The 11,912-nt window shown below is 38.5% G+C and overlaps 1 protein-coding gene across 2 annotated transcripts in view; it reads right to left on the bottom strand.

Annotated features, from left to right (window-relative positions):
• Positions 1-11,912, bottom strand: part of LOC139124777 (putative hydroxypyruvate isomerase) — a 315,395-nt gene that overhangs the window by 60,938 nt on the left and 242,545 nt on the right. The window lies entirely within an intron of this gene.

Raw genomic sequence — 11,912 nt, 5'->3', positions numbered from 1 at the left:
ATTTCATGAAGTGACAATAATATTTACTCTACAATGTCCGTTGTTTGTCATATAAATTAGTGCAGGCTGCAGTGACAGAGAGCTTGGGCCTGATGTCAGGCCGAGTTGTAAATTTGTATATATATTTTATTTGTTATAATAAAAATACTGTAATTTCGAGATTTGTCCTGCCATCTTGAACTTTTCCGGCTTCACACATTCACAACACAAATCATGGTTGACATTACAAGTGTTGCAAACCTGCTCTTCTCAGTATGTTTGGCAGTGCACATGTAGTGTGCAGATAAAGAAGTAGATGCTACTTGGTACACTCGTAAATACACGGGACTCCGAATGTCATCAGATCAATTATAAATTTTAGAAGTATTTTGGCACTGTAGGGGGTATAAACAAATGGCAAAAATAGTCATTGTAGTCTGACCTGTCGTGGAACTTTCTCGACCTAAATTGTCAGAAAGCATGGATTATATTATCAAAAGTTTTACTCTTTCTTGTCCTAGTCAAAAAGGTCCCCTTCTAATTTCTCTTTCTTTCTGTACTCATGCTAGCATGCGGTCCCAATTTGGACCGCGCACGATAAACTACTTTCGACTGAAATCAACTCGATTCCTCTCTATGCCCACCAGAATAAATAACCGCATACAGACTGCAGAAACAAAACTGGCCGGCCACTGGGCCCTTGACCATGCATAGCTTTTAAACTAAGGGTTTCGGACGTCACAAGAGCAAAGTTTTGCAGTCTGTGAGCGTTTGAGTTATCCGGGCAGGCATAGATCAGAATCGAGTTGATTTCGGCCTAAGTAGTTAAAAAAGTACTTATTCGTGCGCGAGCCAAATTTGAATCGCATGTAGCCGGTTTTGTCAACGGCGATCGGCAGGGTAGTCTAGACCCAATTGACGCTTGTGCCTCCGAACACAGAGGTATGGAGGCCAAAGCGAAGACATAAGGCCTAGGTTATCAGCAGGTCTGTGATGAGAGACCGTATATACGGTAGAACTCCGAGAACAAAAATCATCGTACGAAGGGCTATACCATAGAAGCTCCACGGCTATACTCGGAGTCATGCCTACACCATGGCGGGGTTGACCTTTTTATGACCCGCATAGACACACGCCACGGAAAGCTGCGTTTCCACAGCTAGCCTAGCCTACACTATGGACACCTCCATGCCTACACCGAAATATCATTTTCGGCAAGTATATTAAAAGTGATCGTATCGTCAATTGCCTCTTCGATATTGCCCCAGAAAATCCTTTAGACATCATTCTATTTTGAATTTAGTTTTAGTGTTTTATTTCCTGAATCCAAAAGTAAATTGCAAATGGTTTCTGTTACCGTAAATTTGAGACCACGAGCACTATTGTTACTGTCGGCACATCGTTGAAATTCAGTAGTGCAGTACTGCTTTTCTAGTCATTTGCGTCTGTCACAGCCAGTCGATCCGTGTCGACAAATGTTACTAGTGATTGACGAAAAGCGGGCAAATACGCATCTGTCTTTTCATTTTCAACAGTGTCGAAAGGTTATCAGGCTTCGAAACTTAAGTCACCAGATAAACGAAAAATGCAAAAACTGAATGGACAGACAAGCGTCATTCGCGAGTATAGACAACTCTTGACGGCGATGTATCCGAACAAGCTTACTCGCGCGATCGCGGCGAACTACACCACGTGTCATCAAAATTGAAATATCAACGCTTGGATTTACAGTATTCCAAGTCTAAGTTTCAATGTCAATGGAAAACTTTAAGTTCTGTTTGTCACAAAATTTATGCATGGAGCGAATTCCTGTAGGCTTATCGTATCGTATGCAGTCAAAGTTTACATTATCTCAACGTACATTTCACCTCAATTACGTCACCCTGTGGTCAAAATCCTGCCAGTGACAGTCAGGCTTCACTTCGTTATGGTTGGCATTGTGTCCCATTGTTTGTGAATTTGCGGCAGTTGTCGGTGGCTGCAAGCGCTGTTTGTTTTCAAATAGAAGGCGAAAATGTTGCCTTTGATTCATTCCTTATAACAACTGAATTAGTTATACATAAGATGTCATCATGCTGTAGTATACAACGAAGTTTCAGTCGACGTTCACTCTGACTGCAGTTAGGCAGACCTCAAGCCCGGGACCTCAAGTTGGACGGGGTTTACTGCAGCCATAAAATGATCGCGTTCAGTGTATATTACCCGTGGAGACAAATCCCTTGTTCAGGTTTCTATTACATTTAGACAGAAGGTGATAATTGAATGCTCTACATCCCTCTTAATCGGTAACAGATAATGTTTACCTCTACATTAACAATCATCCACACGTGACTTCGAAAAATCCCGCCCAGTGTATGTAAATTGTGAGCGTCATGAATAATTGCTCTATTGTGCGCCCACGGTCCTGTAAGTTCCTGTTTAAAAAAACTTAATCTGGTATAGAGGCGTTGGTTTCATGTCCACCGTTTAGCATCGTGCGCTTGACTATGAAACTGGAGATAGAAATAATATTTGCTTTGGGAAGCACTGTGAACCATGGTGAAGAATGGAGTAGATTCCACACGAAATCAGGACTTCATCGTCCGCTCGCACGGGTCCGATATTTCCCACTATCTCATTTCGGGGAGCACCCAGCTGCCCAGAAAAGAGACCTTGGCAAGCAAAGATATCACGACTTGTTTTCAGCGTAAATTTGTTGTAACTATGTATAAGGTTGTATGCGCCTCGAAAGTGAAAGACTTAAACTTTTGCTCAAACTTTCCTAAATGAATATTTCAACCATTCTCTTCCAAACTCAAGAATTAAAATCACAGTTGCCCGTGCAAATTCTGGTAATAGATATTAAAACAAAATACCCAAAATTTACCAATCTTGGAAATTCAAAATGGCCGCCATCCCTGTGTTAATTAATTGGAGCATGGAGGTAGCAGAGACGGAGTCACAACTAGGCGGAGATCAGAGGGACGATGTGTTTTGCCGCTGTTTGCCTTACACAACTACTCCATTAGCACCAACGGGACTTGCGAACGCGTTTTCTCGGATTTAGGAAACAACATTAAATACGTTCGGGTTCGTTCGGGTGTTTCGGCCGTCCCTCGGCAGTTGACAGATCTTCAAACATGGCATCATGTGTCCAAGCGTCGCGTCGGGAAGTTAGAGTCGTTCCACTGATTTTGATGTACACGATATTAAAGAGGTCGAGGAACAGATAATTGAGGAAGGGAGCTTTTGTATCTGCAAAGGCGCGGAGACTGAGTTGATGATAGCTTGCGATCACAAAAAAATGCCATAGCCTACATCGTAGAGCAGCATTGTTAACACACCAACTTTTTACAAATCAAGTTCTTGATTCTTGCCGTGTTTTATCATGTTGTTCTGGCATTAATGATAAGGTTAAATAAGAAAGCATAGCTTTTAACTGCTACGTCCATGACTTTAATGAATGGTCGCGATATAAAAACAACACTTACTATGCATTGAAACAAAGTGTCGCCTATGGCGTCGCGTCATAAACACCCGGGAAACGCTACAAATTTAACTCACGCTCACGGCAGTGCTGCAATCCGCTGCACCATACTCAGTACATGATTGAAAAGTTTGTGATCAGAACTTCCATTCTAACAAGGAAAGGTTCCTGCGATCGAATGTAAAGTATATAAAAAACGGCGTTAAAATTACCAAGATTTTGAGAATGAAAAATTTAAATTCCTTGTAACTTCACTTTTCGTGGACGGCACGTCTCGGTTCTTTCACAATCATGATGCACTTGACCCAAGCTACGCAAATACAGTCTTTGCGCATGTGTTATGACATTGTGGAGAAACTGAGTCGCATTAGCAAAGCCAGGCTAATTTCACTCGGTTTGGTTGCGAAGGTACCGTTGGCAATGCAGATGGCGGGAAAGGGGTGTTAAACAATGGACATAAATGGATTAAACCAATGGTGCACAATAGTAATAAACGTAATTATCTCAGTTGTGACTCCTTCTCTGCTACCTCCATGATTGGAGAAAAATAAAATGTTTGATTTTCGAAAAACTAAGCTAGTGAAAAGTTTTCTTACACCAAGAGCTTTAAAATGAACTCCCCACAATGGTAAATCAGTAGCGAATTGTAAAAGTCAGAGTCCGAATATGTGTCACCGAGACGCATTTTACCTTAATATGCATTAACCCACAGTATTTTTCCCCACCAAAATTTCAGTACAACATTGTACCAATTTTTATGAACTTTCCTGTAATTTTCCAATAATTTTGTATCAAATGAAGAAAAAATTTCATTGGCCACAGTTTTTTATCAAAAATTTTGGCAAAAATCTGACAAAAATTAACTTAGGTACATTTTTATAAGGGTGACAAAAATTGACTTTGGCGCTCAAAGGGCAAAGTGCAGCACATTTTAATTTACAACCGATGACTCTGTGGTTACGACCCCATATGTCACCGTGGCATCATGGCTATAGTGCTTCCTTGGTGCAATTGTTATTTCTTTTCAAAATCATGCGCTCTACAGCAGACGATTTTGAGTTCACTAGTTCATCAGTCTGCGCAGAGGATTGTGCCTACAAATAATAGTTTACCATATTTATTCGTGCTTCTAAAATCAGGTAAAAATGCCATGTAAATACTCTTCGCCTTTATCGCTTTAACCGTATACCTGTCCTTGACGGCCCTGGCATCTGTCTGTCTCATGTCTGTTTCTTTGCCCAAATGCCGCTAGGTCGAATGTCATTTGCCGCGATGGCCAAAATTGAAAACACAGCGTTATGTTTGTTCTGACAGTAGGGGTTATGTTGGCTAATGGGAGACCGTGTCCGATACCCTATTTCAAATATTTGTATTGAAGCTAGAATTATCATTTTTGTTGATGTTGCATGTATAACTACCATAAATTTCTGTCAACTAAATGTGTCAAAAGGCAAATTTCATAACTTGCATATGATGGTCGGCTTTAATTTCAGTGATAATACTGATATGCTAAACTTTAAAAGGGGCAAGGACGATATGACTATCGGATATTTTTCACAATAAAACTCCACAACCAGGCAATATCAACTGGTGTGACTTTTTGATGCCTTTTCCAGTATTGTTCGTTCTGTTTGCAAAAAATGCCCCTCGGTCGTTCTCCAAAAATCGTGTCGAAATACTCAATTTAATAGCCTGCACAAATGTGGTATTCCCTTGTTATTGTTTACAATGGAATTTTTAATCCAGACAAGAATTCACTCGTCAACGATAACATATACATGTACATACCGTACAATATGCATCATGTTGGCTAGGCTAGCACTTGTTATTTCACCGTATGTCAGGGAGTTGGAGAAATATGGAACTTTATAAAAACATGGAGCAAAAATAACGAAAGTATAGTATAAATAAAACAGCGCTAGCAATTAAATTAATCAAACTTAACAAATCTAGTGATGAAGCGAAAGACGTTCATAGAACAGCATCGCCTTACCTTGGGACATTGAGATCGTTTCATTTTCCACAGGTACGCTCTTCAAGTTCAAGGCTATTATTGAACTGATGGTTTCTCTCTCTCTCTCTCTCTCTCTCTCTCTGCACATATTGTTGTCATGTATTTAATGAGGAGTTGGAGAAATGGAAAAAAGATGCTCAAGCAAACGACAGAAATGCAGATGTTCACCATACTTGATACTGGTTCTGTGTTTTGCAACCAACAGACATCATGATTAGCCCCTTACGTGTTAATCGCGTTTTCTTGGAAGTTCCAGTCAGTTTGCTATGCCACTTGATACTTATTTGTTTGTTTGTTTGTTTGTTTTTGGATAAATAACAGGTAGCAGTATCATAAAGGTGAGCTAATACCGACCAAGTGCACATCAATTGCGCAGGTAAACTCTCCATGCACAAAGAAACATCCAGATTATTGAAATCAGATGGGATATCAGATATGCCCTTGAGCTGTTTCGCAGTACATAATTGTCACAAATGCCCTGCTTTGCCGCTTGTGCCATGGAAACAACTCGGGCGCAAGATACATTGCATTTCTGTAGAAGAATCATGAAAAATGTCTTCTCCGGCAAATGAAATCGCAAACCAAGTATCATCTGTATATTGACATCAGGTTTAAGGGGAGCGTTTGTTGTGGGGCAATAGCTGCAACTTTTGATAATATTTCCATAACATTTGTTTCAGAAAACAGGTCTGTTTTATTCGACTCCGCATGGTAATAGTAAGTTGAAATGCAATCTACCAGCCTTATACAAACGCAACGCATTGCGTACTATATGCACCTTTGTTGTTGCTGTTGTTGTTTTTGTTGTTGTTGTTGTTGGTGGTGGTGGTGGTGATGGTATCAAGTAAATTATAGTCCGGAACAAAATTTGGTCGTGAATAAGACAAGGGACATGTACACATTTACTGGTAAAGTTAGTGCAAAAACGTGCATTTGACGCAATTTGGGAGTAGCTCAAGCAAGAACTTAAATGCATAGCAGTTGATGGAGTCTTACAGATGATTTAAGTGTGATGTTGTGACTGTGCTTTGAAGTATTCGTCTCAGTAAATACGAATTTTTCCATGGTGTAAACCTGAAACAAAATCAAAGCCCCTTATCTACCGTGTTTCTGAATAGTGACCTCACTTGGTAGAATAAGATAGTTTTAACGCACGCACATTTGCGTAGGATTGTAAAATTGACGAGGATTTCCCCCCAACCCCAAATCGTCCTCGAACACCAAATTCTCTCGTGAAGTCGACTAACATTAGATAATTCATCGAGAAATTAGAATCATGAACACAGAATTGGTGCATATCGTTGCGATCTTCGAACGTCAAGACTTGAAGCCGTGCCATTTCATCTAGCATATTCATCAGCCGTTTCCACATATAATTTTCTCACCATCACACTGTAATATTGTCAGTTTTTCACCATATGCGTGCATGCCCATGTACAAACTTCTCCAAAGAAATAAATTCCCATAGTGCTTTACTACTTCAGCTCTTATAAATGTGAATTAGCTTTGCGCCAACTATCGATGAAGTGGAAAGTCAAGAATCAGCCTTTTGGCCATTTCTGATAAACGTGGATTTTGTCCCGGTAGTATCAAGGGACCGGATTTCATGCAGTGAACATGATAAAGAGAGTTTCGCTGGCAGCGAACCAAATGTGTAGCAAAGCGAACAATATGCAAAGTAAATTCGAGAAAACAATGGAAACACGTTTGCATAATAGTTTGCGGTACTGAAACTTGAAATATTTCATTTGCGCAGATCGCGGATTTCTCCCAATCTCTGTCAAACGACCCTATTAAGGCTACACGCGGTGTTCGTTCAATGGGATGCACTCTTCTGTACGACAGAGACGGTAGCATCACGTGGACAATGGACTAAAATGACTTCTGGTCGAGAGGTTAAAGTGACCTGTCGATCCAGATCAGTGACTCGTAAAAATTTGCAAGCTTGCGCTATTCGAATTCCCAAAAGTCCCAATACATGTAGACTTTAATGACCTTAGGTGGCCAATAGTCCCAGGTTGAAACATGTGACCTTTCCCCTGCAGTAAGACGTTCAATCAAGTCATCTCCTACTATTACTTCTTTTTCTGAAATTAAATGTTGCTTTGACTCACTCATTTTACGTTGTCCAGATGACATTGCACTTAAATATTGACATCCATCAAACAACCGAGAAACATTACCATAGCTGTCATAATTTGCCATACCTTGTCCTCCCTCCAAGTGTAAGGAATAAACCATAATTTCTTGAGACGGGGGGGGGGGGGGGGGGGGGGGGGGGGGGGGGGGGGGTGTTAAGGTTTCAAGACAAGAAATTGACCTTTTAAGCCAACAATTCTCTAGTGGTAATAAGCTCAGAACCCCTGTAAATTATGTTTTCCAAAAGCCTAGATATAGGGGAACATTTTGGTCACCACAGTGTCACCATTGTTTACATAACTATCATGTGACATGTAATTTGCATAACCTTTCAAAAATCAGTTTTCCCTATGTTTTGTTACAATGCTTTGTGATATGTGGCTGATATTTGTATGAGTGTAAGCTGTCCTAGGAATCTTCCAAAGTGTGTCTCAGAATTTTTTTAAACCTTCTTAAACAATTTTTATGCCTGAAAAATGTCCAGAGCGGTGAATTTAACCCTAGTTGATTTCTTTAAAATTGTGCTCAAATAAAAACTAAGCAAGATATAAAAAATATGAAACACACTTTTGTAGAGCGTTGTGACAGCTTGCTTTCCAGCAAGTTAGAGTCACATACAACTAAGAACACAAATCGACAGATTTGAATTCTTACATAAAACATCAGGCCACCTGAAATCTACACTTTAAAAGCCTGATCAAAGGCGAAACACAAAGATATGTCAGAACTTGCAACTCACAAATGACTTTTTTTCAAAGGTCAATACACTTTAGGCAAGATTAATCTAACGTGGCTAAAACAACAGGAAATGTCCAGTCACATCGCAAGCACAGTTCGCCGCACGAATTACGCAACTAGAACACAAGAGAACAAACGAAGAAACAAAAAAACACTAGTCTTCACAACGAAAACTATAGCAACAATATATATAAGAACACAAGCTATAAAAAGCAGCAATGTGCGAAAACTGGGAACACATAGACAAGGGCGAAACACTAAGCCTGAATGAAATATTTCCACAACAACCGATCATCGCATTCAAAAGAAATCCAAGCATTAGCGATATACTGATACAGGCCAAAGTCCACGGCATTTTTGTATTAGAACAAGTCAATGAACGAACGAACACATGACGATCCAAACATAAATATTCTGGCTTCATTGCTAGAACAGGAGATCAACAATATCGACGTGACATAAAACAAAAAAGATATACATATATCTTAGGCGACTGAGGAAGAGACCGCTCTGGTTTCGAAACGTGGGGATAAAAAAAAGAGTCAAGGTTGTCAAAGACACATCTGACTACGCCCACGTCTCGCCATGGCTTATTTTAAAATTAACCTTTCGTTTGTTAATTTTCAAACTAACAGCCAAAACATTTCAGACACTAAACACACCAAAGCACATACAAGATGAGACGAGTGATGTGTGAAGCCACTTTCCCTTTATTACAATACCCATCCCAATAGCTTCTATAGACTATAGTCTACAGTAGCTAAAAACTGGTGGACTAGCCAGATAACAGTGGGTGCTGCTGAGGCGCGACCCCTATGAAAAAATACCGTCAAGGACGGTGTGCTCACATTCGGTTTGAATTGGTCCATTCAAGAAATATTTAAACCAGGAAAAACAAGAATGACAAAAGCAAATAAGGTCTCCAACTTAGGTACTGGAGGTCATCTTTAGGAACATGCATATCAACTTCTATAGCAATGGGACAAGCAGATCCTAAATACATAAGCAAATGTCAACAACAAAAATAGACAGAGAAGGTTTGATAAAAAGAAAAGGTGGGAGTGGGTAAAAAATGTACAAGGGATCTGGTAAAAAAGTAATGCTACCTCATCAATCTTCTAGACCCTACCCCCTCCTGAATATCAAATGTTCCATCCCTTGGTATTACATAACGCCAGATGACAGGAAATATATTTACAACCTTGGGGATTTTTTAATTAATCCCATGAGTGTTATCATTCTGATGTAAACAGCACTTAAGTTAGTTACAGATCCTGAAATGTCTTCCACTTGGATGGTGATTACAACATCTGGAATTATCCCGGATCCAAATTTCTCATCAGTTCTTGTATGTCTTACATAGAAAAGTTGCAAAAATTGGTCCGCAATGAAAAAATTCACCTCAGCTTTGTTTTCTGGATCAAATTTTCCTACTAATTGATATCAAATATGACAAAATTATGTTCACAGCTTCAAAACTGTCTCACAACATATCCTGGTTTGGTGTAGGTCATTTAAGGTTACAAACTGAGAAAGTTACCTAAAATATACAAATTTGGGGGTTTCCCAACACTTTGAGCAGAAAATTTATCTAATAACATCCCTCGGGACTTTGTACCAAATTACAAAGCTATCAAACAAGTAATTTTGAGATCAAGTTTTTTTGACCAAAAAAGACAATATTGTCTTAAAAATACAAATTTTTATATTTCAGGACAATTTCCACATATCTAACTATTGTCATCTCTGTACGCCTGTGTACCAAATACAAAAGCTGTCTGTCCAGGGGTTTTAAGAAGAAAATACTGTTTAAGATTTTTTGACCAAAAATAACACCAGATATGAACTGAATATGCTCACGTGTTTTACAACAGGTTCATTAATAGTAGTACGCTTCACGGAACAATAAGATATATGTTATCACTAAATGAAGCAGGTTTTTTTCAACATCGCACAGTACTCTCAGATTTTAATCACTAATTACAAAACTATATTTAATATGCAAATGAGCTGTTTATTAACTTGACACTGCTCAATGCTTCATGGGACAATTAGATATCCATCAGATCAACATTTGTAGCACGTTTTATTTAATTTAATGCAGTAATTTTAGAGTAATGTCACTAATTACAAAGTTCATTAAATATGCAAATAATCCCTATATTAACTTGACACTGTTCAATGATTCATAGCACAATTAAATATTTATCAAATCAATATCTGTAGCACGTTTCACAAAATTTGGTGGCGTAATTTAAGAGTTACCAAATTACAAACTTTATTAAATATAAATGCTTTACAACACAGTTAGATATCTGTCAGATCATTATATGCAGCAGTTTTCATCACATTTGATGCAGTTATTTCGGAGTTATATGACTACTTATAAAACTTCATGAAATATGCAAATTAGCTAATTATTAACTTGACACTGTTCAATGCTTCTCAGTACAATTCGATATTTATCAGATCAACATCTGTAGCAAGTTTCATCAAATTTAACGCTGTAATTTTGGAGTAATATCACTAATTACAAAGTTCATTAAATATGCAAATAAACCCTTAATTAACTTCACAAAAGTAAATGCTCTACACCACAATTAGACATCTGTCGGATCAGTATCTGCAGCAGATTCCATAACATTTGGTGCAGTTATTTTGGAGTTATACCACTAATTACAAACTTCATAAAATATGCAAATGACCTATTCGTTAACTTGACACTGCCAAATGCTTCTCAGTACAATTAGATATTTATCAAAACAATATCTGTACCCAATTTCAAAGACTTGGGTGCTGTAATTTCAGAGTTATATACCTAATTACAAAGTTCATTAAATATGCAAATGAACCCTTAATTAATTTCACACTACTAAATGCTTTACACTACAGTTAGATATCAGTCGGATCAGTATCTGCAGCAGATTTCATCACATTTGGTGAAGTTATATCGAAGTTATATGACTAATTACAAAACTTCATAAACAAGCATCGTTGATGACACAGTCCCCACTTGTTAATGGGTACTTTGATTACAGGTCCTCAGAGAGGATAGAGTCCTCTTCATTAGGTCTGTGATAAAAATACTTTTGAATGTCTGAGCTGTAGTTCAGGACATGAAAAAATCATAATAAAATGGCCACATGGCGGCCTTATTGGATCGTATCACAGAACAAATCTATGTGCATATGTATGACAGACATCCAGCTCTATGGGTTTGCTCAGAATTAGATATATGCATAATTAATGAGGTATAGTATGAAGCATCATAAGGTCTCCCATCATACCATATATGAAGGGTGTATCACTTGTGGTTCCTGGGTTATGGACAAATATGTATATTTGAGGTCAAAGGTCATTGAGGTCACGTGACATTTTGTCAAAAAAATTTTATTGCTAAGTTATCCCTATATACCAAAAATCAGACCTCTAGCTCTATTGGCTTGCTCAAAATTAGATATGTGCATAATTAATGAGGTACAATATGTGGCGTCATAAGCTGTGCCACCATACCATACATGAAGGGTGTAGCGCTTGTGGATACTGAGTTATGGACAAATATGTATATTTGAGGTC

This window comes from Ptychodera flava (genome assembly GCF_041260155.1).
Source record: "Ptychodera flava strain L36383 chromosome 23 unlocalized genomic scaffold, AS_Pfla_20210202 Scaffold_24__1_contigs__length_23054250_pilon, whole genome shotgun sequence".
Classification (NCBI taxonomy): Eukaryota; Metazoa; Hemichordata; class Enteropneusta; family Ptychoderidae; genus Ptychodera; species Ptychodera flava.
The sequence above is the reverse complement of the archived record's forward strand: the minus strand, read 5'-3'. Positions and strand labels throughout refer to the sequence as shown.